Genomic DNA, 22,024 nt, shown 5'->3' on the forward strand with positions numbered 1-22,024 from the left:
AGAAGGTTCACAAAACATAATTCAACTTTTGTTCAATACATAGACAAAATCATCGACATGCCATCTACCAAGAGTCTGGATTCACTGGGATGGACAAAATTTGAAGATGGAGAGGGTGGCTACGGAAAAAATCAACTCATTGAGAATAATCCACCAAAATTGGACATGGGGAGTGTTCTACAGGCAGGTGATGCTTTAGCCCTACCCAAATCATCAATTTACTGCTATTCAGAATGACACAGAACGCACCATATGAAGGCTTCAGTATGATACTTAAACAGAGCTCAGAAGCAAAAGAATTAAGCAGTAGAATGCAATTTATCGTTATTTCTTAAAAATATTAAATTTGTAGGAGTACAGCTTAACATTCAAGAGCTTAACATTCAAGAAGATATATTTCCAAAGATTTGTGGAAAAGGAAAGAATAACACAGCATCTACACAACAATTTTATGACTTTTTCTTTGTCATGCAGTTATGGATCATATGATAAGTAGAAAAATTCATAAACAGCTTATTTGTGAACTTCACTGGAGCTTGGTAATGGATGTTGATGCTACCAAAGCAGCCAATGCATTAATTATCTTTTCGTGGAAAGAGTACAGTACACATAACAATACTGTACCAGAAAACTTTCAAAACATTTCAGCCTTCAAGAAAAGATTTATGTTAGAAAGGGAAGCACTATTGTGCTACAGTTTTAATTTGTCTTTTGCAACAAAATACAAAATAGAACAATATTTGAATGTGATGTCCAGAAACATGCAATTTTTTGTATTTTCCCGATTTTTGAAACAAGAAATAAATAAAAGAGCAACCCAAAGCAGCTTGAAAACTTTTTTGTCTAACCTTCTATGCCTGAAACACCACTTCGAATTTATCCAATATAGCAAAGTTCAACTTATAGGTGACAACTTACTGAAATGAAATAGCTGGTTTATGTCTGATATGAAAATGTAGGCCAATATAATACCCTATGACATGCAATTATGCTCAGTTCTCTAGAGTTGATGGTCAAAGATCAAACGCTGATATGACTGAAAAATTTGAAGTGAATCCTCAAATGCCAATTACCACAAAAGTATAGAAACCTCAGTTATCAAACACGCTTGGATCTGAATCTAGCATCGATTTATCACCCTCAAAAATAAAACTACCAGATTTGCACAGCTGGAATAACATACATTAGCTGAGATGCACAATTTCAAACTTACAACAATTTATCTTCACCAGTAATGATGAATGTACGACTCCCACATGTCATAGGTGGGAAACCCTGTATGGTGAACTTTTAGCAGGATTGGCAACTAGATCTGACTGAAAAGCTCTAGCAATAGTAACAACAACAAAGTGGATGACGTGGGAGGATGATGTAGCAGCTGGAAACCTTTAAATAGAGGCTTCACAGCAGAAAAAAGGTCCTCAAAAAATACTGATCACAGCCAGAATATGCCTGCGAACAATAATAATTGCTGATGCAACTTGCCCACAATAATGTTGTCACCTCCTATGCTGGCGTAGCCAATTATGAGCTGGAAACCTTATTGAACAGCAATAAATAAGGAACATATGTCCTCCCAAATGATGACCCTCCCTAAGACATTAGCTGGAAATAATGTTTGCAATGATAAGTGACACAAAAAAACCTCTTTGGAACCCCCAATAGAGCTAGTGCAAGCCCTAAATAGGGGCAATCAGCAAAAATGATGACCACATTCAGCCCAAACCATCCTTGTAAGACTACGGCAGCAAGGGAGGACGATGAATTCTTGCAAAATACATCCAAAAACCCTCAAATACCAATAAAAATTGGCAGTGGCTCCTTTAAAAGGGTGGCAATCAAGATCTAGCTAGATATTGATGTTGGAAGAACAATATAAATCTGAACATCGGCAAGGAAACTATTCAAATGATGAACATCAAATCTAAAAATGATCCCAGCGAGCATGCATGCAACTCCCGGATGGAATTGTCCCAAAGGGTATAAGGGCTTTTGTCTCCAAATCCAGTAGAAAAAATCCAAGACGGATTCTTCCTCCGAAATAGCCAAGGGCTTTCAAGTTTCATCATCAAATGCAAACTCGAACACAAAGCTCAAACTCTAGAAATTGATAGGCTAAATTTTGAAAAAGCATGAGATGCAAAATCAATCCAAGGACCCTCCTTTTGTAACACTCCCAATGGACCCTTCGGTCCAATTTCCAGAAGTATTGAAAAGACAAAAAAATTGAAAATAATCATTTAAAGTTATATAAATATGCTTTTTATTTATTAGTATTCGAAACAATTTTATTTTATTTTAATAATGTTATTTAAGTTGCCTTTTAAATTAGAAATTGTTAGGACCAACTTCAAAATTATAAGAAAAATTATTTACTTATACTTTTCCATAACCCTATAGGAATTGGCATAGGCTAGAGGGCTTCTCCTAGTCTCCATTTCCAAAAAGGAGATATGATATTGAGCATAAACCTCTCTTCAAATTATGTGGGATAACTCCCTGCAATCTAAAGTAAACCTAAATGCTAAGCTTTGCCTACTCGCCTATGCCTTGCATTGGATATAGACAACAAACAGATAATAATCATGTCTTGCAAGCAAGATATCCAATTATTAAAAGTGAAAGCAATTTAAAATGAACATAATATATCAACACCTTCCTAGTAGCTAGAAATGGAGACCAACATTTTAGTGCACACAACAATTAGGAATAACAATACAAAGATGACACATGATTCCAATAATTATACAAGTAAGTTGTATACAAAACCACAGCCTAAGTAGATGGATAAACTCAATACAAAGCTTCATGATAAAATTTATTTTAAATTAAAACAATGGAATTAGGAACATAGATTCAACAATAACTCTAGCAACATAAGTCAACAATCCACTATTATGAATGTCCTATACTCAAAGCATTTATTTGTATGTTACAAAGAACACCTAATTTTAAGGACTAAAAATACTTATTTATTCCTAAAAGAAAATGTTTTAAAGTGCAAAGACTATGAGAAAATAGGAAAGAAATGTATTTGAAAGCAAAACTAATCAAAACAATGAATAAAATAAAGCAACCTAAAAAAAGCTCTCCTCATACACCAAAAATAGCTCGTGACTAAAAATATATATTACTTAAATTAGCTCCAGAATATATGTCAATGATAGTGTCAAGGACTTTTTACCCACGAATAGTTACATTATAATACAACATAATTAAAACATTACTTCAATATCCCTTCCTTCGACATCCTTGATCAGCTCTAGAAGTCTACCTTTCTCTTTCAATTGCCTTCCCCATTACTCACTTTTATACATGGTACGATATAAAAGAACAAGAACAAACTTAAAGACAAACAATATTCCGTAAGGATTGAGCACAAGACACCAAAAATGGCATCCTTAATTCTCCTATTTATGTAATTGACAAATGGCTCAGCAAAACATGGGCAAATGACTGTAATGTCCCCTTATGGGTTTAGGGATGCTTTAGCCATAATTAATCAATTTCAAGATACTTATGACTCAGACTGAATATATTAGGAGACAACTCCACCTTAACATGCATCAAATCAATGATATTTCGCAAATCAATCAATTAAATATTCATAAATAGATTATTCGCCCATCAAACATCCCTAGTTCTTAATGTAAGTATCAAACCAATTGTAATGTCCCCTATTAGGAACATCTCCTTCCCCACTTCTTAAATACTGATAGTAATAACATGTTTTAGACTATACGTATACTAATTTCTTATGTATTATGAATATATATATGAAATTAAGTATGACTGTCATACATATTGCAGTCCATATTAATATTACTATTTATTTTGCATAAGAACATTATCGGGCTTCATATATTAAGCATACTTATTAAACACATCCCCATGCATACCACCAAGAACAAGGATGTTACTGCCTGTAACTTAATAACAGTTCTGATCTGATTTGATCCTTGGTGATGTCCCTGGATGCTTTTGATTCCTTTCCTTTTTATCTCTCAATGTGTGGGAGAGGACACACCTCTTCATCATGTATGCCCGTTGGCAAGAGACACACCCTTTGAAAGAGTGCAACTCTTCATTATTCCTGCAGCTCTGCCCTTTGAAAGGGACACAACCATCACAATCAGATCTGCACTTCCCATTCCCAAATTATCCCCCCTATGTCATATTAATTATATTGAATTAATAATATTATATTATATTATATTATCAGCATCATATTGTATTAACAATACTATTATATTAACAGCAGCTTATTATATTAACAATATTAAATTATATTAATAGCAGTATATTGTATTAATAATATCATATTATATTAATAGCATCATATTGTATTGACAGCAATCTTATATTCCCATATTTATACTGTACGAATTTCTCAGGCAGTGACTGCTGATGTCTTTCCTTACGTTTTCCTTAATTAAGTAGTACATCCAGGTTTTTATATTCTTGAGTCTCTTATATAAATTTAGAATTGATTGTTAATGACTGTTGTTTCAGTTGTATTAATGATAATATCAAATTGTATCATTAGTTTTAATTGTATTTAATTGCATTAACAATATTAAATTATATCCAAACTAATGGTTGTATTAGTGAGGTTAAACTGCATTAATAGTAGCATGATATATTATCAATATTCCTCATACCCGTAATGATTACCAGACAAGGTGCTGCTGATATCACTTAATTCGTCCTATATACACCTCTTATTCTCTTTTTCCCTTCGTATTCTCCTTTTCCAATCCTTCCGTCTCCTCTTTTCTTACTTCCCTTATTTCCTCTCTTCTTCCGTACTCTCTTTTCTCTTATTCTTCCATGTGTGTCCTGTTTGGAGGAAGGTGGTCAAAGGTATTTAATTTCTTTGACTGGTTATGACCCTTCCTAAAGAATATGACTCCCCATTGAGTCGCGCCTTTTCTGATTAAAATTTGTTATTCTTAAACACAGCCTAATGCATTGGTAATTTGATCGGTGCTTTCCAAATAAACAAATTTTGATATAAGTAATGCACACATTAATAAATTCTGAATAATTCTATTAATAATAAAATGTGATTCACATATTCATAAATAATTTGTGTATAATAATTTTTAATATTAATTTGTGAATAATAATAATAATATTAAATATTAATAAATTTTAATAATAATATTTAATAATTAAATATTAATAATTTCAAATAATCATTTGTTGATTATATTAATTTATAATAATAATTGTTTCATTTAGATTATAAATAACGATCAAGGAGGGGACATGACAATGACATTCAAATAATGAGTTTTGCAACTGTAGAACAGATCAAATAGTGAAGAATTGGTTACCCATCGACCCACACACACATAGACACCTAACACTGGAGAAATACTTCCTAACGTTTTGAAAAGTTGGAAAATTATATTTCCAAATACAAAGAAAATGAAGTAATTCAATCACAAATCTTTCCTATAACACAAACCCTTAGGTGGCTAAATCAATTAATTCACCTTTGCCAAATCCTAGCACCAAACTTGGTGAAGTTGCAAATCTTCCACCATTTACATCAGCAAGACCCTAACAGTGGAATTCATGAACGTCACAAAGCACATATTAAAAATAACCTTGGCTTTGCTTTCTAACTGTTCCAGCTAATGATAAATGACTGAAATTAAGAGTATTGAATATTTTCATCATCCATAATTGAAGACATGTTATCCTATGCAAAACACTCCAATTTGCAACTTGGAAAGGCTGAAACCCGGCTAAGATGTGCTTTAAGATTGTTCTTGTTACTACAAAACATGATGAATTGCATTGCTTGACTTTTTTGTCAAGAATTGAGTTAGCACTACAAGGGAAAATCTTCTTTTGGGATATAGCTAAACCGATGATGGTCATAGAGTCTGACAATTTCAATGTTTCACAATGTAATGACAAGTAAACAAGGTTGAATTGGTTGATTGAAAATCAGTTGAGTCTCAATGAGGAATTGTGCTTGGAAAGGATATTCCTACCTTCGTGGTGTAGGATTCATGACAAGCCTCATTCAGAGTTTACTAGCTCATTATATCAAGAGGCTATGAATCAAGTCAGATGTTAGTATGGAATACCTGAGTCATCAGATGAGTGCACCACTATGAAAATGTGGAGTACATACCTTGCAACTGATGAATATAAAAGAACAAAAGGATAATATGATGCAACATCATCAAGCAATGAAGGTAGTACAATTGAGTTCGACAATCAATCTGCTATTGTGGAAAACAAATTTGTGTACCTTGTACTTAGGGAAGGATGTAATGAGGTAGAGAATGTTCAAACCAAAAAGGTGATGACAAGTGATGATCAAGGTGTTAATCCAGAAATCAAGGAAGAGATTGATTCACATCCATTACAAGACAAGGAATTCCTTGATGAATTTTCATTCATGCTACAAAAGGAGATTCTCAAGAATGAATTGCACGAAATATCAAGCATCCTTGGAGAGGAAAACCATCATATAGAGATGTTGAATGAAGAACAACAAGTTATCACAAGTGAACCCAACTATGAAGACAATTCAAAGGTGCGCTGAAAGACACCAGTACGACAATGTCAATCGAAGGGGTGTTGAAAGTTTTCATGGAGGACGCACAAGAGTTGTGGCCAAAATTGTTCCAAGACAAACAAATTACTGCAAGAGGCATGATTCATCATCAACTTCGACCTCCTGAAGCAATACTAAACAAGTTGCAAGAAGATAGTACGGATGAACAAAGTAATCAAGACATTAGTTGAGGGTAACCCGGTGCCCAACGAAGTTGAGCAAATGTTGGAAGACATTAAATTTAGCAAGATGGTAGAAAGTGAAGATCAATGCTTGGAAACATCGAGACATGAAGTTCTACAAACCATGGACACTTGTCAAGATCATTGAGAGATTGAGAGGGAGAACGTAGCAGAAAGCATAAGCAACTTGGAGGATCATCACAATTCACTATCATTTGATGCTTCCCCATTCCAAGAACAAGGAATTGAGTTCCATACTATTCAAGAAGACGCCATCCTTGGTAAGCGTTCATCTTTTGCAACACAAGAAGAGTCAAATGAGGAGCTTCAAGCCTCCGTGAAGGAAGAAATTTCAAGCATTATTGAGGTAGTAGAGCCAAAAAATGATGAACAATCCACAAGGCCGCTATCACTATCACTTAGATTATATATTAAAAGCAAATTGAGGATATTTTTGAAGATCGATCACTGAAGGAGAGTCATTTTTAAAGATATGCTTATGGAGTTTCATAAGGATGCATGGTTTATGCAAAGGAATGAACAAGATGTTATTGCAGAAGCAAAGAGTGTTGAGCTATTCAAAGAGGTGCTAAGTTTATTTCAAGAAGAACTTGCAAGTGAGAACGAACATGTCATGGATGCCTGTGGAGTCATACATCATCAATGGCAACCTCCTAAAGTGGCTGATGATTTGTCTTCTTATGACGCGATGGTGGAGAGGATGCAAAATTTTCTATTGCAGCCCGAAACATGCTAGGATTTCTCTTTCCTTAATCCTAGTTTTGAAAGTTATTATGATTTTGATTATGGGGGTTTTGGAAAAAACAACTTGCATTTTGATTGACCATGCACCCAATGAATTGCCACAACTGATAATCTTGTGTGAAGTTTTGATTGAATATGAGAGATACATTGAGAGAGCTTGCTTCTCCGAGTTCAAAGATAAGTTTGCCCAACTCCAAACCATCATTGTTGCCATGCTCATGTTGAACAATTTCACGAATCAAGTAAAGTCGTGTACATATGTCGCCCTTTTGAGTTGTGTCCACTCTACAAGTCCTGTACATAGTTTTAGGGTAGATTTTTCTTTCGCATGCTTTAGTTTAGTGGTTTTAAGTGACCCTCATCTTAATTTGCCTTGAGTCAGTTGACTTGAGATTCTTTGGGGCCTCAAGTAGTTTAGTTGTTTGTATTCTTTCGCTTAGTTTGCTTTGCCATAGTTTAGATTGCTTTCTTTAGTTTAGTTTTCTTTGATTAGTTGGTTTGCTTACTTTAGGTGTCCTAGGTCCTTCATTTGTGAGAAAGGTGTTTGTGTTGCTTTCTCACGTACTAGCTCAATTTAGATCTTATATTTGGCCCATTTCCTAGATATCTAGTTATGAGGTGCTTTAGAATCCGAGGTTCTTCCTCTCTAACTTTATCATTTGGCTAGGGTTTGTACTTGACTCAAAAGAGAATCCCCTTTTGTGTCTTGATACCAACATCTTCTTCTTCGTTTTTAGGTATGTTTCCTAGTCTCTTGATACATCGTTGGGTTGAATTTTTCGAAGGTTGTAAGTATGGATTGGGTCTTTATCTTTAAAATGTTCCAGAACGTTTATTTGAGGTGACGCTAGATGCTGTGACAATTTCACACATTGCCTCATTGCAAATGGGACACCCACTTTTTCGCTATCTAGTGTAGTTGTTTTAGCTTAGTCATCTAGTCTGGCACTAGTTTTGGTGTCTTTAACTTTTGCTTGTGAGGAGATGCAGTGCCTTTCATTGTCAGCACATGATCAAGTTATGATGTCCATGTCTTGGACTAAGATTAACAAACAACCTTCAACTTCCTTGTATCAAAGTGCTTGAGTATTGGATAGGAATCAAGGTCTTCATTGAGTAAGGCAATAAATGGCCAAGTCAAGGAATGAATTCTATAATGGATGCTCGAGGTGATTGAATAATTATCAAGCAAATTTGTATCTCAAATGAGGATGATAAGCAAAAATGAGAGATGAGTGAAGGAATGAAATTGGAGTATCAGTTGTTTCCCTTCGATTTTTGGAAGCAAATTTAAGGATAAAGTCCTCACCAATGGAAAAATCGACATCGTGATGAGGCAAAGTGTGGATTCAATGCTCAAATCAAGTCAGAGGTGAAGTCATTAATCAAACTTTAACCTTCACAAATTCATGACTTCAGGGAGAGATGAGCAATCAAATGAATAAGATGAAGTTCTTGATGAAGATCAGCCAAGGTCTAAGAGATGATGAAGGAAGAAAACACCAAGTCAACCCTACGAGCAAATCATTCTACACTTGGTGAAAGCGTTGAGGTGATCAACTTAGGCATTCAGTGAAGTGGTCAACTCAAGGTGGACGTAAGGAACTTTTCTTTGACACCCCCAAATCCACGACCTAGATCACAAATCTTTTCTCACTCCCTCAAATCAATGACCTAGGTGGGGTTTTTCATTAGCAGCCCCGAATCCACGATATGTGTGGAGTTTTTCCTTGGCATGCTGATATCCACAACCTAGGATGCATTTCCCCTTGACCTGCTACAATCCACACCTTGTGAAAGTGAAATGTTTGAAGAGCTTGAAACCGATGATGCTATCTCAATTCTTTGTCAAATGATGATGAAAATGCCTTCATGAATGATGATAAAATGCTTTAAGGTAAATTTAAGGAAGAAAACTTTCGTCACCCCTCCAAATCCACGGCCAAGGAAGAGAACTTCCTCACCTCCTCAAATCCCCGACCATCCTTGAAAATCTTCCCTTACCTCCTCAAATCCCTGGCCATCCTAGCACCCTTCCCTCGCACCTTCAAATCCATGGCCAAGGAAGAAAACTTCCTTCACTCCTTCAAATCCACGGCATAAGCAAACTTTTCCCTCTGTCCCTCAAAACCTCAGCCATCATGACACCCTTCCCTCACTCCCTCAAAACCCTGGCCATGATATGATTTTTTCCTTGCGATTTTCCCTTACATGCTGAAATTGACAGCCAACAACCTATCTTTCCTTTACATGCTAAAATCCACTACCATCAGCATTTTTTCATTAGCTTGCGAAGATCCATATCCTCTTGGTGAAGTGCAGCAATTTGTCTATCAGTTAGTAGAACCAACAATCAGACTTCAAAATGTTAGAGATCAGACTTGAAACGAATAAAATCAAGCCTGAAGTGAGTGAAATCAAAAATGAGAACAGAAGTAAGAACACCATTTCACCCCCATTAGAAATGCATATCAAATTAGAAAGTTTGGAAAATGTGCGAAATCTGTCTATATGATACGTGTATGAAACTATCCTTGTTTGTTTTGCAGGCAACTAAGGAAAGAGGGTGAAGGAACAAGCTACAAGCATTTCAAGGAAAAATTGCATCAAAGAGTGAAAGCTCTCCACGGCATTTCAGCAGGGAAAGGAGGATTGAACAATAAAATAGAGAGGACTTAGCACAATCGAAGATATCAAGCTAAGGAAGGAAACTGATTGCTCTAGAATGAAGAACACTCCAAAGATTCATTAGAGTGGAAAGGGAAGAATAAGAACAATGCATTCAAGGTAAAGAAGGGCAAACAGAAGTGAAGGAATCATGTTTCAAGGATGAATGATCAACACCTTCAAGGATGTCATTCAATGAAAGATGGAGAAGACAGCAATGTGTATACAAGATCAAGAGCTAAAATGTTTGAAGACATAATATTGATGATGAAGGAAATGTTATGACAATCTTGCATTTCCTCGAGAAATCCAAGATCACAATAAACACCTCAAGGAAATTCCGAGACTAGGTATACACTCCAAGGTGTGGGATTCCAAGGTTGAAAGGTGAAACACATCATAGGGCGAAATTCCCAAATATGATGAAGGATAGGTGGAAGTGATCAAGTCAAATAAGATGATGCAATTCAGGAATATCTACCACCATCATCACCTCAAGCACTTGGAGATGTTGAGTATCAAAAGATACTGCTCAAATCACAAACTCTTTCTTGTGATGAGTTACAGGGAGTAAGCTAAGGTGGCGCTTAGTCATCTTCAACCTAATCACATCATTCTAAGTCAAGGCATCCAGATTCAATGCACTTGACTCATCCAACGAGGAGGATAACTACCACATGTGGAGGCACAAAGTTCAATGTACCTAACCTCATCATTCATTGGTCAAAATTAAATGATGGACATGTCTCCGACTAAATGTAATTTTATCATTGGTCAAGCATTAAATGTTATGTAATGGGTGTAACAAACCATTCAAATGTATTGGTAGCACTATATAAGGCTCCACTCTCCTCATCTGTAAAGCTTAATAGTTAATAGTGAATAGTTGGTTAATAGTTGATAGCAAGCAATTAACAATCAGTAGAGTAGGAGGAGAAGAGAAAAATTGTTGCCAAACTTGTTAATAAACATCCTTTTCATTAAATTCATGGCGGATAGTGGTGTTTCTCCTAAATATTACATGGTTTCTTGCTATATCCTAATGTTAGATGAAGCTAATTGATTGTGATGGAGTAATATCCAGATGATAATAATTCATTGCTTCATACTATTTGTGGTTGCATGATTTTCAATTACCGTACATAATTTGCCTGAACATTAAAATGTGCTAAGTTCAATCGCGGATATGTATATTCAAGTCATCCCAGTGTATTGGCTATTTGAGCAAATGATTCATGATATGAAACCTTTCATTACTTGTGGAAGATTACATCGGTTTTGTGTAGCTGTTGGCAACATGGCAAAGAAAAGCTTGGTTTAAAGAATGTGTCCATCTTACCATAATCCAGCGCTATCATTGATCTTAGGAGTAGATTAGATCTCTCTAAACCCTCAATCCCTTTATCTTTTTTTTTTTAATCAAGTGAATTTCCATGTTACAGCCGCATTCAAGTTCAAGTAAAACGTAAGTCCACTTTGTGATTCCAGCGATATCACATCAAACCATAGAACTTATCCACACGTCAACACCTGACATTTGGAACCTTGCGGTCACCTCATGTGTGTTAGACACAATGCACCATTGAGAGGGGGGTGAATCAGTGGTTCTCAACTTTTTCTCTTTCGCAGTCCTATGTGAGTATATCAATTAATAGATCTTAACTGAATGCAGACTTAACGGTTAGTGAGGAGACTAAACACAAATGCATTCACACAAGGGGACATCACATAACACTAGTATGTACGAGGACAACCCAAGATGGGAAAAACCTCGGTGAGCAATGCTATTGGAGTCTACTGCTCCAATCCAACCTCACAATGAATCTCTGTTACAATATTTAGGGCACCAACCCAAGGAGCTACAACCCCTGATTTAGGAAACCAACCCAAGCAGCACCAACCCCTGATTTAGGGCACCAATGCAAGGAACACCAACCCCTAACTTGTTTATGGGATACAACCCAAAGGAGCTACAACCCCTGCTAGTTTATGGGCACCAACCCAACGGAGCTACAACCCCTACACAGAGCTACAACTCAGTGATCACAATGATAGCTTAAAATAAAAAATTAGTCATGTTGTTACAAGTGAATCTTGTAACCATTTCATATACCTCACTCTGCCGATGAGACACCTTCTCTGCTGCATCGGTTGATTCATTTGTTGCTGCATTGTCGGTAAACTCTCCTCCTCACTGCTCTACTCTTCAATCCTCTCAGCTGTCTTCTTGCCAGTACAAGCACCTATCGATTATCTCCTCAAATGCACTCTACCTGCAATACCGGTTTCTCAAACCATAACGGTTAATCCTCTATTAAACCCTATCACCGGTTTAACCTTCACTCACTCAGTCACTATTCTCTTCTGCTATTTTCACTCTGACTGATCTAATTCTCTCATGCACCACTCAATCTCTTCGCAGCATCTCTATCTTCTTCTATTCAACAGCCCATAACAATATCTTTGGCTTCCTTATTTATCACCTGGTTTTCCTCCCAAAAGCCAATTCAAAATACATTGGCGGTCAGGGTTTCCTCATCAACCTTGAGGAAAACCAAATCCAATCAGATCCTATTTAAAGAGATCGCCCAGACAATTCTTTGCTCATCACCGCCATTGTTGTGCCTTCTTGATCACGCCTTCTATCTTTGGCAATCTGCTTTTTCCCCTGTCAAATGATTTCTTGGTCAGTCACCAAGATTGGTCTTGCGATTTCCTTCATCTACCTCAATCTCCTTAATCACTCTGAGATGGCTCTCTGTTGTCCTCTAGTCCTCGAGCCGCAAACCTCTGCAACACATCCCATGATTTACGCGATCTACCATTAATGTCGACCAACTCTGCAACTACCTCATCGGTGCACAGTCCATCTACCGCTGCATGCAAGTTCGCCACCTTGACTCCAAGCGGCATCCATGTCGACCAACTGCCAGCTTGGATTGTTGTGTCAGTACAAACAGGATCATCGACCAACCACTCAACCGGTTCCTCTTTTATGTCAATTTGCTAACCCTGTCGGTATCTTACACTTTACCAATTATCCTTCATGTCTGCTCTTTGCTGAATTGTCGGCGGAACACCTTAGCCGGTCATCAAACATTTCTATCCATAGCATGCTTATTCTCATCAGGTGGGAAGTCTTCTGCATCTACACCTTGTCCACATTACCAATGGACTTACATACCGATAAACACTCTTGATGACACCATGTCATCAACCTTCAACAGACTCCATCTTCAGTCCGAATTTTTTCCTCTGTCTGAATTTGCTCAGCCTTGCCTTCTCCGTGATCAGCTCGGATCATATCTCAACTGGTTTGTCAAAGTGACAAACCCATCACTCTTCATCTGCATCCTGCAAGGCACTCATGTGACTTCCCTGTGCAACACAACTTCAAATCTTCAAACAAGCACATGTGATCCGATGTGGGCACATTCATTGTCAGTCATCTCTTCCCATGGTGACTGCATCTTCATCCAGTGGGAGTCATGTTGTTCTGCAACCTCACAGCATACCCGTGACCTATTCATCCTTCTCCTCCGCTGTTGATGAGATTTAGGTAACATTTTGCCTCTTCATCACAAACAACATCCAAGCATCCTGCTCATTGTCAACACTTCACTTACCAGTTGACATACTCTCCTTACCGATGATATACTGTACCAGTAACCTCTCCATTTCATCCACACAAGTCAAGCACTAACTTGTCTACCAGTGACACCAGTGATCATTCCTCTAAATGACATTCTCTTCCTTACCTTACCGATGTTCGGCAACACAAGGTGATATCAAAGATATTTGATCCTGTATTCGTCCATGACAGTATTGCACATACATCTCTCATACCGATAGTTATCCTATATCAGTTCACATCAATGACAACAGAACGCCAACAATCTCCCCCTTTGGCATTGATCTCAACTCATGTAGTATCCGACATACTAAACAATCTCTATCCCCCTTTGTATGATCCAACGGATTCTTACACATGTAGTATGCGGTATACTACGGAATCTCTCCCCCTTTGACAACAATGGCAAAGGGCACTATCAGGATATCATTCCTCGTTGTATTTACTAGTCACTGACAGAATTCTTTCTCCCCCTTTACTTTCATTGGATGCATCTCCTCCTTTGATACCACTAGTTACATTTTCTCAAGTCAGAGCACTTGAGATGGAGGACTCAACCATCAACTAACACCAATTGAGCATGCAAATCTGATACTATTTGTTAAAACACTCAATTTCAGAAGGATGTGTCAATGAATACTACTCACCTGCCGGTCAAACTGCATCACCTCCCGTTTGATCCCAAATTTCTTTAGAATCAAATGTGATTGTACTACAAATACAACCAACCAAATGACAAGCAAATACCCATAACCATGAGATTCTTCTGGGCAATCCTATTGCAATTTCCATCATCTGTAGTTTGGGTAGTCAGTACACTTACATGTTCAAGCATGTCGGCTCAGTATCATAAGCACTTGAACTCCCCCTGAGTTATACATCTCAGGTCCACATCTCCGGTCAAGTCCAATACAAGGGCCCCAAACTTCACCATATACCGGTTGAGCTGTGCAACTGTGATCCTCTGCTAAGCTTTCAGCTCCATTATTTCAACACAGCCTATGACATGATCCTGGGTGTACAAAATGCCATACAATGTCATCATCAAGTCATAGATCAAATTGGTTAGCCCAAAAACATGCAAGCATGCATGACCAACCACCGGGCCAACAAATGTCATTCAAGTCTTCATCAACACCACCTGAGACATAACTTCCCATTCCATGTTACCGGGGCTATTGCAATGATCTTTGACCTCATTGTCTTACATAACCTACAAGTACCTGTTACATTCATGTCGGTAACATCCTGCACATATCGGTTTCCTATACCGGTCCATCATCACTACCGGAGCACCTTCCTGTGGCTCCTGACGATTTTGTGTCACTTTGTATCTGATTCAAAATGTTATCTTGTCATATATTCACACAGCAGTAGTGATCCAGCACTGATCAGTAGGTGTGTAGTCAAGGCATCCTCTACACACTAATCTTCTCATTTCCATCCATTGTACCGACAGCATCTTGTTCTTCCATGTGTCCTTCTTCATTGAGGGGGTGAATGATAAGTTCAATGTATTACTCCCCCTAAGATCCTACATCTCCTTTAGGCCTTAGGAGGTATTACCTGTGCATTGAATACACAGTGCCCGTCCATGGTCTTCTTAATCCATGCCTACTTGGTCTCAATCTTCTTCCCATTTTCAGACTTGGGAGCAAGTCTTACCACCTTCTGTTGATGGGTCCTTTCATCTCTGGATTCTGCATCGCAACCGGATGTAGTGCTATAGTAGCACACAGCATCCATCCCAACTTCATGATTGTGGAATCTTTTGATATATCGGTTTGACCATCTCTTTCTGGTCATGTTGTTGTGACTAACAGCAAAAACCTGTGTACCTCTTGCTCCTGCAGGGACATTTCTTCTTTCGTTCCTGTTGTGCGTTGCACACGCTTCCTGTCGCCGGCAGGGTCCCCTTTCTTTTTGAGGGCCTTTTCCGTCTTTGCCCTGTTGAGTTCCGCGCAGAGTGTCTCGCGTCCTTTCGAGCGAGCCTGCGTTTAGTCCATAAGATGATGTTGAACGAAGGAGCCTGTGATTCCATAAGGTCGGTTGAGCCCTCGGGCACGAATTCCCAGAGATTGTCTAAGCTTGTAAACTCGCCTTAAATAGGCATGGGATGTTCGAGACTGGTGAAATCCGTCAAGTAAAGGATAATGCGTCTGAAGGTCACATGAGGACCCAAAGACATCGATTTTTGCACTAAATGAGAGAGATTACATGATGTTTTTAGAGGTTTGCGGGATTTTTATGAATGGCAATTTTCGCCAACTGAAAGGTAAAAGAAGGGCGAAATCTTTAAAGTGCCTCAAGGTGCCAAAATCAACAAAACTCACCCAAGTGCTGAAGCTCGCACTTTTTAGTGAAATTTGGCAAAATGCCCAAAAGGGCCAAATTTCGGACCTTTAAGTTGAAATGTTCGAAAAGTGGAAAGTTGGCAAAATGCCCAAAAGGGCCGAATTTCGGACCTTTAAGTTGAAATGTTAGAAAAGTGGAAAGTTGGCAAAATGCCCAAAAGGGCTGAATTTCGGACCTTTAACTTGAAATGTGAAAAAGTGGAAAGTTGGCAAAATGCCCAAAAGGGCCCAAATTCGGACCTTTAAGTGAAAATGTGAAAAAGTACAGTTTGAAAGCACCCTAAAAATGTCGAAAAGGGGTGAATACTACGAAATGTTTTTTGAACTTGACAAAATACTTCAAAATACCGAAGTTCGCAATTTAGAGGCTAAATGGGAGAAAGTAAAGTTTTCAAAATGCCTCCAATCCCCGAAGTTCCCATTTCGGAGGAAAAGTGTGTGGGAAATAAAAGTTTGAAAAGCATCCCAAATCGCCGAAGTTCGCATTTAGGAGGAAAAGTGCGTGGGAAATAAAAGTTTGAAAAGCATCCCAAATCGCTGAAGTTCGCGATTTGAGGTTGAAGTGCGAAAATGTAAAACTCGCAAAAGTCCTCCAAACCCTTAAAATCGCACTTTTGGGTAAGAATGCGAAAGAGCGAAGTTTTCAAAAGGCCCAAAAGGGTGCAAAATTGGCAAAAGGTCCGAAGTTTGCAGAAAACCTCAAAATGCCGAAGTTGGCAATCCACCCCAAATCGCCGAACTTCGCATGATCAAGGTGGATCACAGGGATTTTAAAATCGAAAAGTGTATCAAAATCCGGAAGTTGCCAAGATGTCCCAAAACCCCGAAAATGGCATCATAAGAGGAAGTTGAAAACTTGCAAACTCATTCAAAGGTCCGAAATTCGCCACCTAGGGCAAAATCGCGACTTGGAGCTTTCCGCCCCTTCCTAAAACCCCGAAATTGTAGGCCAAGGCGTGGGGGTACATTTTGTTATGGTTTGTGAAAACAGTAGAAAACGCCCAAATTTGGCGACTGGAAGAGAAAACCGCAAAGTTTGAAGTTTAACGTTCCCTCCCACGCATATACCGAGCTTCGCGTGGGGTTTAACCGCGAGATTTGAATTCCGGAAATGCCACAGCAAGCCGCAGAGGCTTGGTGTTTGGTCAAAAGGCAAAGCCCATCTAAATATCCAAATTCAAATCGCAAGCTTCCCCACTCGAAAGTTGGAATTCATTCTTGCAAGGCAAATTGTGCAAATTCTCGGCATTCATTTTCGCCAGTTAAGTGTGCTTCACCTCTCTTGATCGTTTGAAATATTTGCAAATTGGATAGATGTGTGTGCGAAAAATTGATTAAAATGCTTAAGTCTGGAAAATCGCATCTTTTTCCGCTTATAAAACGTTATGCAAAGCGATTGAAAATAGAGTCCCGAAATTAACCATCCATTTTGAAATAAATACCTAAGTGTAAATCTGCAATCGAAAAGCTTCAAAAATATTCATGTCTAAATCAATAAAGCTTTTAGCTAACGAAATCATGTTGTTCTTTCAATTCAGTTTTTTGAATTGATCCTTGTATGCTGGCATATTCTTTATCTAGCCCGCTCTACTTCTTTTTATGCCGCCTCGTAATCCGCGTATGTATGTGTAGGATAAATGCCTAAATCGGCAGTAGAATCATCAAAGACGCCTGCTACAGCCGAGACCACGAACATCCAAATCAGATATCCCTCGCAAAGTCGAAAGAATGAAGTATCAATATCAAAGAGGGGTACTGAGGGAGTCAAAAGTTCAGAGTGTCTGGGACAGTGTCGGTGATACTAACCTGGGCCATATTGATATCCAAGATTTCAGGAACCGAGTCTTCTCCCCTAATGCCTACGGCCGACCTAGACAGATGATGGAAAGTGGCATCGCCCAAGCAGCGGGATTTCCTCCAGCAGTGCAGAACTATGAGTTAGTAGTGGAGGCAGCCCGGCATTACCAGCCAAGTTCCAGATTGGTGCTCCTTGAGGACATGGTCCTCGCTAACTTCACTCTTGAAGCCATTGGCGACACATTTGACATTCCTTTCCCAAACAACCCTATAGCAACAACTATGGATGAAGCACAAGGGGTGTATGATATGAATCCCGCCAGGTGCAGAACACTAATGAATGAAGAGTGGTACAAGGAGATAAGACCTCCAAGCGTTAGGATTGGGAAAAAGACCCCTAGAAGCGACTTTCACAACGAGCATGGGGACATTGTCACATTGCTCAGCAGGATTATGGGACTTCCCCAATCCAACTACTTTGAAGAATGGATGTTTTACTTCACAAAGCAGGTCTTCGCTGGGAAATCCAAGTTTGATTGGGTCCAAATCATAAGTGACAACATCCACACTCAGCTGATCGAACTCAAGACAAAGAAGTACTTCGCTATGACCTCCTATTTGGTCTACATGTTCGCCAGGAACCAGCCACTGCCAGGTTCAATAATGAAAGGTGAAATTGGGAATGGACCTGATCAGCTAAAAGTATATGATTGTTACCCACAGCTACACTATCACGATATAGCTCAAAGAGAAAAGAACAGCCCGGCGTATGTCGTTGGTCAATATGAGCGTGTCAGTGACGCCTTCACAATGTGCCTGGTCATGCTAATGCAAGGAGGATTACACATAAGGCTCTCAGAGCAAGGTACTGTTCTGGTACAGAGATCTGGTGCCTGGTTCATCCAGTTCCCAAGGTTCTCCTACATCTGGATAGCTGGCTTTGATGGTGCCCCTCTCCGACTTCCACGGTACCCAACTGACAAGATAGTTCTTATGGAGGTCGCAAGGCAGTCACGTCCGACAGGCAGCTTACTCAGGGACAAGAAGCAGGCTGGATTTGCATTCCCCATGATTATAGGCAACCAGGATGTCCATCTAAAGAGCCCATCCCAGGTGGAAGAATCCTTTGCAAAGCTAGCCTCCTATGGCCTACAGGAGCATTTTCCAAGGAAATGCTTTGATCACGACAATCTGGCAAGGAGAGCCTATGGCAGGCGATACAGAGCAAAAGAATCAGTTGAAGATTATTGGAAAAACTGCTCTAATGACTATGAGGTCGGAAGGCGTGAATATTTGAGGCTGAGTGTGCAGCAAATGCGACTATGAATATCATCGGGTCCCAGATCAACTCACAAATTCAAGGAATTGTCTGCAAGTCCGGGAATTTGAGGCAGTAAGGCATCTTTTACCAGGCGTTGATTGGTCGCAAGACCCGATCATTGATTTTGAGGTAGTCATGGCAGCCCCAGGAAGATATACAGACCAATGGTTGCATCAGCAGATTGGGCAACTACTTCATGAGCGAGTCCAGTTCACTTACCACTTAATGGGTAGCCTTGATTCTCAGTCCTCCGAAGATGAGGGAACGTCCAGTGCACCTAAGGAAGAGATTGAAAAACCTGAGAAAAGGAAGAAGGCTAAGGCTAGCAGAGGAACTCGGACATCCAAGAGAACAAGAAGGGATAAGATCCCTATTAGGAGACCAGACGTCACTTCATCGTCAAAGGACCCTAGTTCATCCGACGATGTAGTAGAACTAGATTATATACCTGCTCCGCCTTCCCAAAGTGATATTGATGCATTTGGAGTTGACGATCCTCCTGTACCCGACATGCTAGATGCTGAGCTAAGAGCCATTGAACAAGCCGAGTCGGGTAACCAAATCGAGGAAGGAGAAATTCCATCCATTCAAGGGATTGAGTTCCATGAACCCACCCAACAGAGCCGCCATGAGTTGCTGCTCCATGGTACGACCAAGGATGACTTTACCGTTGAAGGAGAGCAAAGGGCAGAGGAGACCCGTGAGCTCGAAAAGACTGAAGAGCAACCATCACACGAAGGCACCAAACAATTGTTCAGTGAAGTGGAAGAGAACTCTACTGCGAACAAAGAACTTGACACCTCCTGCACTCCTTCGGTAACAGAACAGCTGCAAATTTGTGATGAGATGGCTGAGAACATCAAAGAGCAGTGTGCAAATTTAACCATAGCATCAACCCAGACTATACCTCAAGAATGGTTAATTGCCCGAGCCCAGTGCAAGGCTGCCACAAAGCCACCCATCGATTTGGAGGACATCTTCTCACGTATCGATCAACCTAAAGCCAAGGGGAAGAAAAAGCCCAAGGCATATTCCAGAATAACCAAAGATGAGCAAAGGAACCGTACTCTTCACATCGCCACCCCGCCTGTAGACAAGCCACCAGATCAAATCACACTAGCAGATTATAGCATCACAACCGTCCCCATCGGACGAGCCACTAAGGAGCAAAAAAAGGAGGAATTCAAAGACTCAATGCAGAACATACTCAGGCAACTTGAAGAAGTAACAGCTGAAAAGGACGTGTATCAAGCTCGTGCTGAGCAAGCCGAGGGGTACATTGATCAACTCCTGAGGCCATTACACAATGCTTCTGAATCCCACATTCCCCCGACGGCATTGGCACAAAGAACCACAACAAAATTTGAAGGAGTACGGGATACTATAAGGGCCGTCAGGGAATGGATACAAGGCATCAAAGTGAGGGGAGAACAAATCCTCGAAGAAGTAAAAGAAATGGCCCACCATCGAGATACCACCCTGGTCAGACTATTAGAGGTAAAAAGGGAATCCCTCAAAATGCATGAAGTGGCTGCCACAACTCTTCCCCTCATAAGAGCTATCTTTTGGACCTTGGTACAGATCCCCACACTCTCCGACATCCTGCGCCCCCATGATATCGACATTTTCAAAGAATGGTACTGGACTATCACCATGAAGAATGACACAAGAGAAATCATTAATAAAGAACACGATGCATGCGAGACAATTCTGGAATGCATGCAAGAACTCCGCAAGACGATCCTCCGATCAATGGTCTCGGGATGGCAAAATGACCTGTCTGATGAAGTGAAACAACCGGACTGGGAGGAAAGACTAGGGACGGATAGGATCACCTATTCAACTAGGGAGTTGAGTTTTGCTGGTCAATTCCATTCAGACATGTTGTGCTTCGAGCGTAATCGTTCCAGCTGGAAAGATGGTTTGAAGCACGTAGACCAATACCTTGAAGGCATGCAGTATAAAATTCGTCATCCTCCTATGCCTCCATTCAGTTTGCTATTCCAATTGTGCCTCACGTTCCAGGAGTATGTTTGTGAGGAATGTGCAGCAGGTCAGGACCATTGGCAAGAATATTTGCACGGCGAGGATGAATTCCTGGAAAAGGGATGTGAAGCTGAAAAGGAAAAAGTGCTCTCCTAATGTGCTTTTTTCCTTTTAATTTTGAAAGGTGTACTTTTTGGCCAAAGGGTCATATTTGACTTCCAAGTCAACTAAGTGTAAACTTTATGTATGTGCACTTTTGGATTATTTTGGATAAGTTTTAATTACCTTTTTGGGTAGTTATTACTCCCTTTGGGGGTAGTTGTTGATATTTACCCTCCATTTATGGGTATGGGTACTCTTTTGTAAGGATGAATCTGGGCCTCTTGTTTAGATTAGATCTTGGCCATTCATCCATTTTTGAAGCCTATTTAAGGGACTAGTTTTCCCTCATTTTGTAAGAAGTTCATGGATTGTTGTTGAAGCTCTGGCGAAATTTATAGGATTTAATGCAAAGTTAAGACTGTTTCAAGTTTCCTTGTGAGTGCATGGTCTCCTTCTTCATTAATTTAGAATTTTCAGTTATGCTTATTTCCTTTATATAGTATTTTCTAGATAAACATCTAATAAAATCCTTGTTGTTCATACCATTAGGGAATGGCTGATCGTCTTTCCTTCTGTATGGTTAATCCGAACCCTTCATATGCTTAGTTCAGTTATTGAATGCTCACTGAATGAATGTTA

General features: G+C 39.3%; 1 protein-coding gene across 3 annotated transcripts in view; it reads right to left on the reverse strand.

Moving 5' to 3' along the window:
* The window catches only part of LOC131042656 (uncharacterized), a 278,257-nt gene that overhangs the window by 116,221 nt on the left and 140,012 nt on the right, over positions 1-22,024 (reverse strand). The window lies entirely within an intron of this gene.

Source organism: Cryptomeria japonica, chromosome 3 (assembly GCF_030272615.1).
Source record: "Cryptomeria japonica chromosome 3, Sugi_1.0, whole genome shotgun sequence".
NCBI classification, from domain to species: domain Eukaryota; kingdom Viridiplantae; phylum Streptophyta; class Pinopsida; order Cupressales; family Cupressaceae; genus Cryptomeria; species Cryptomeria japonica.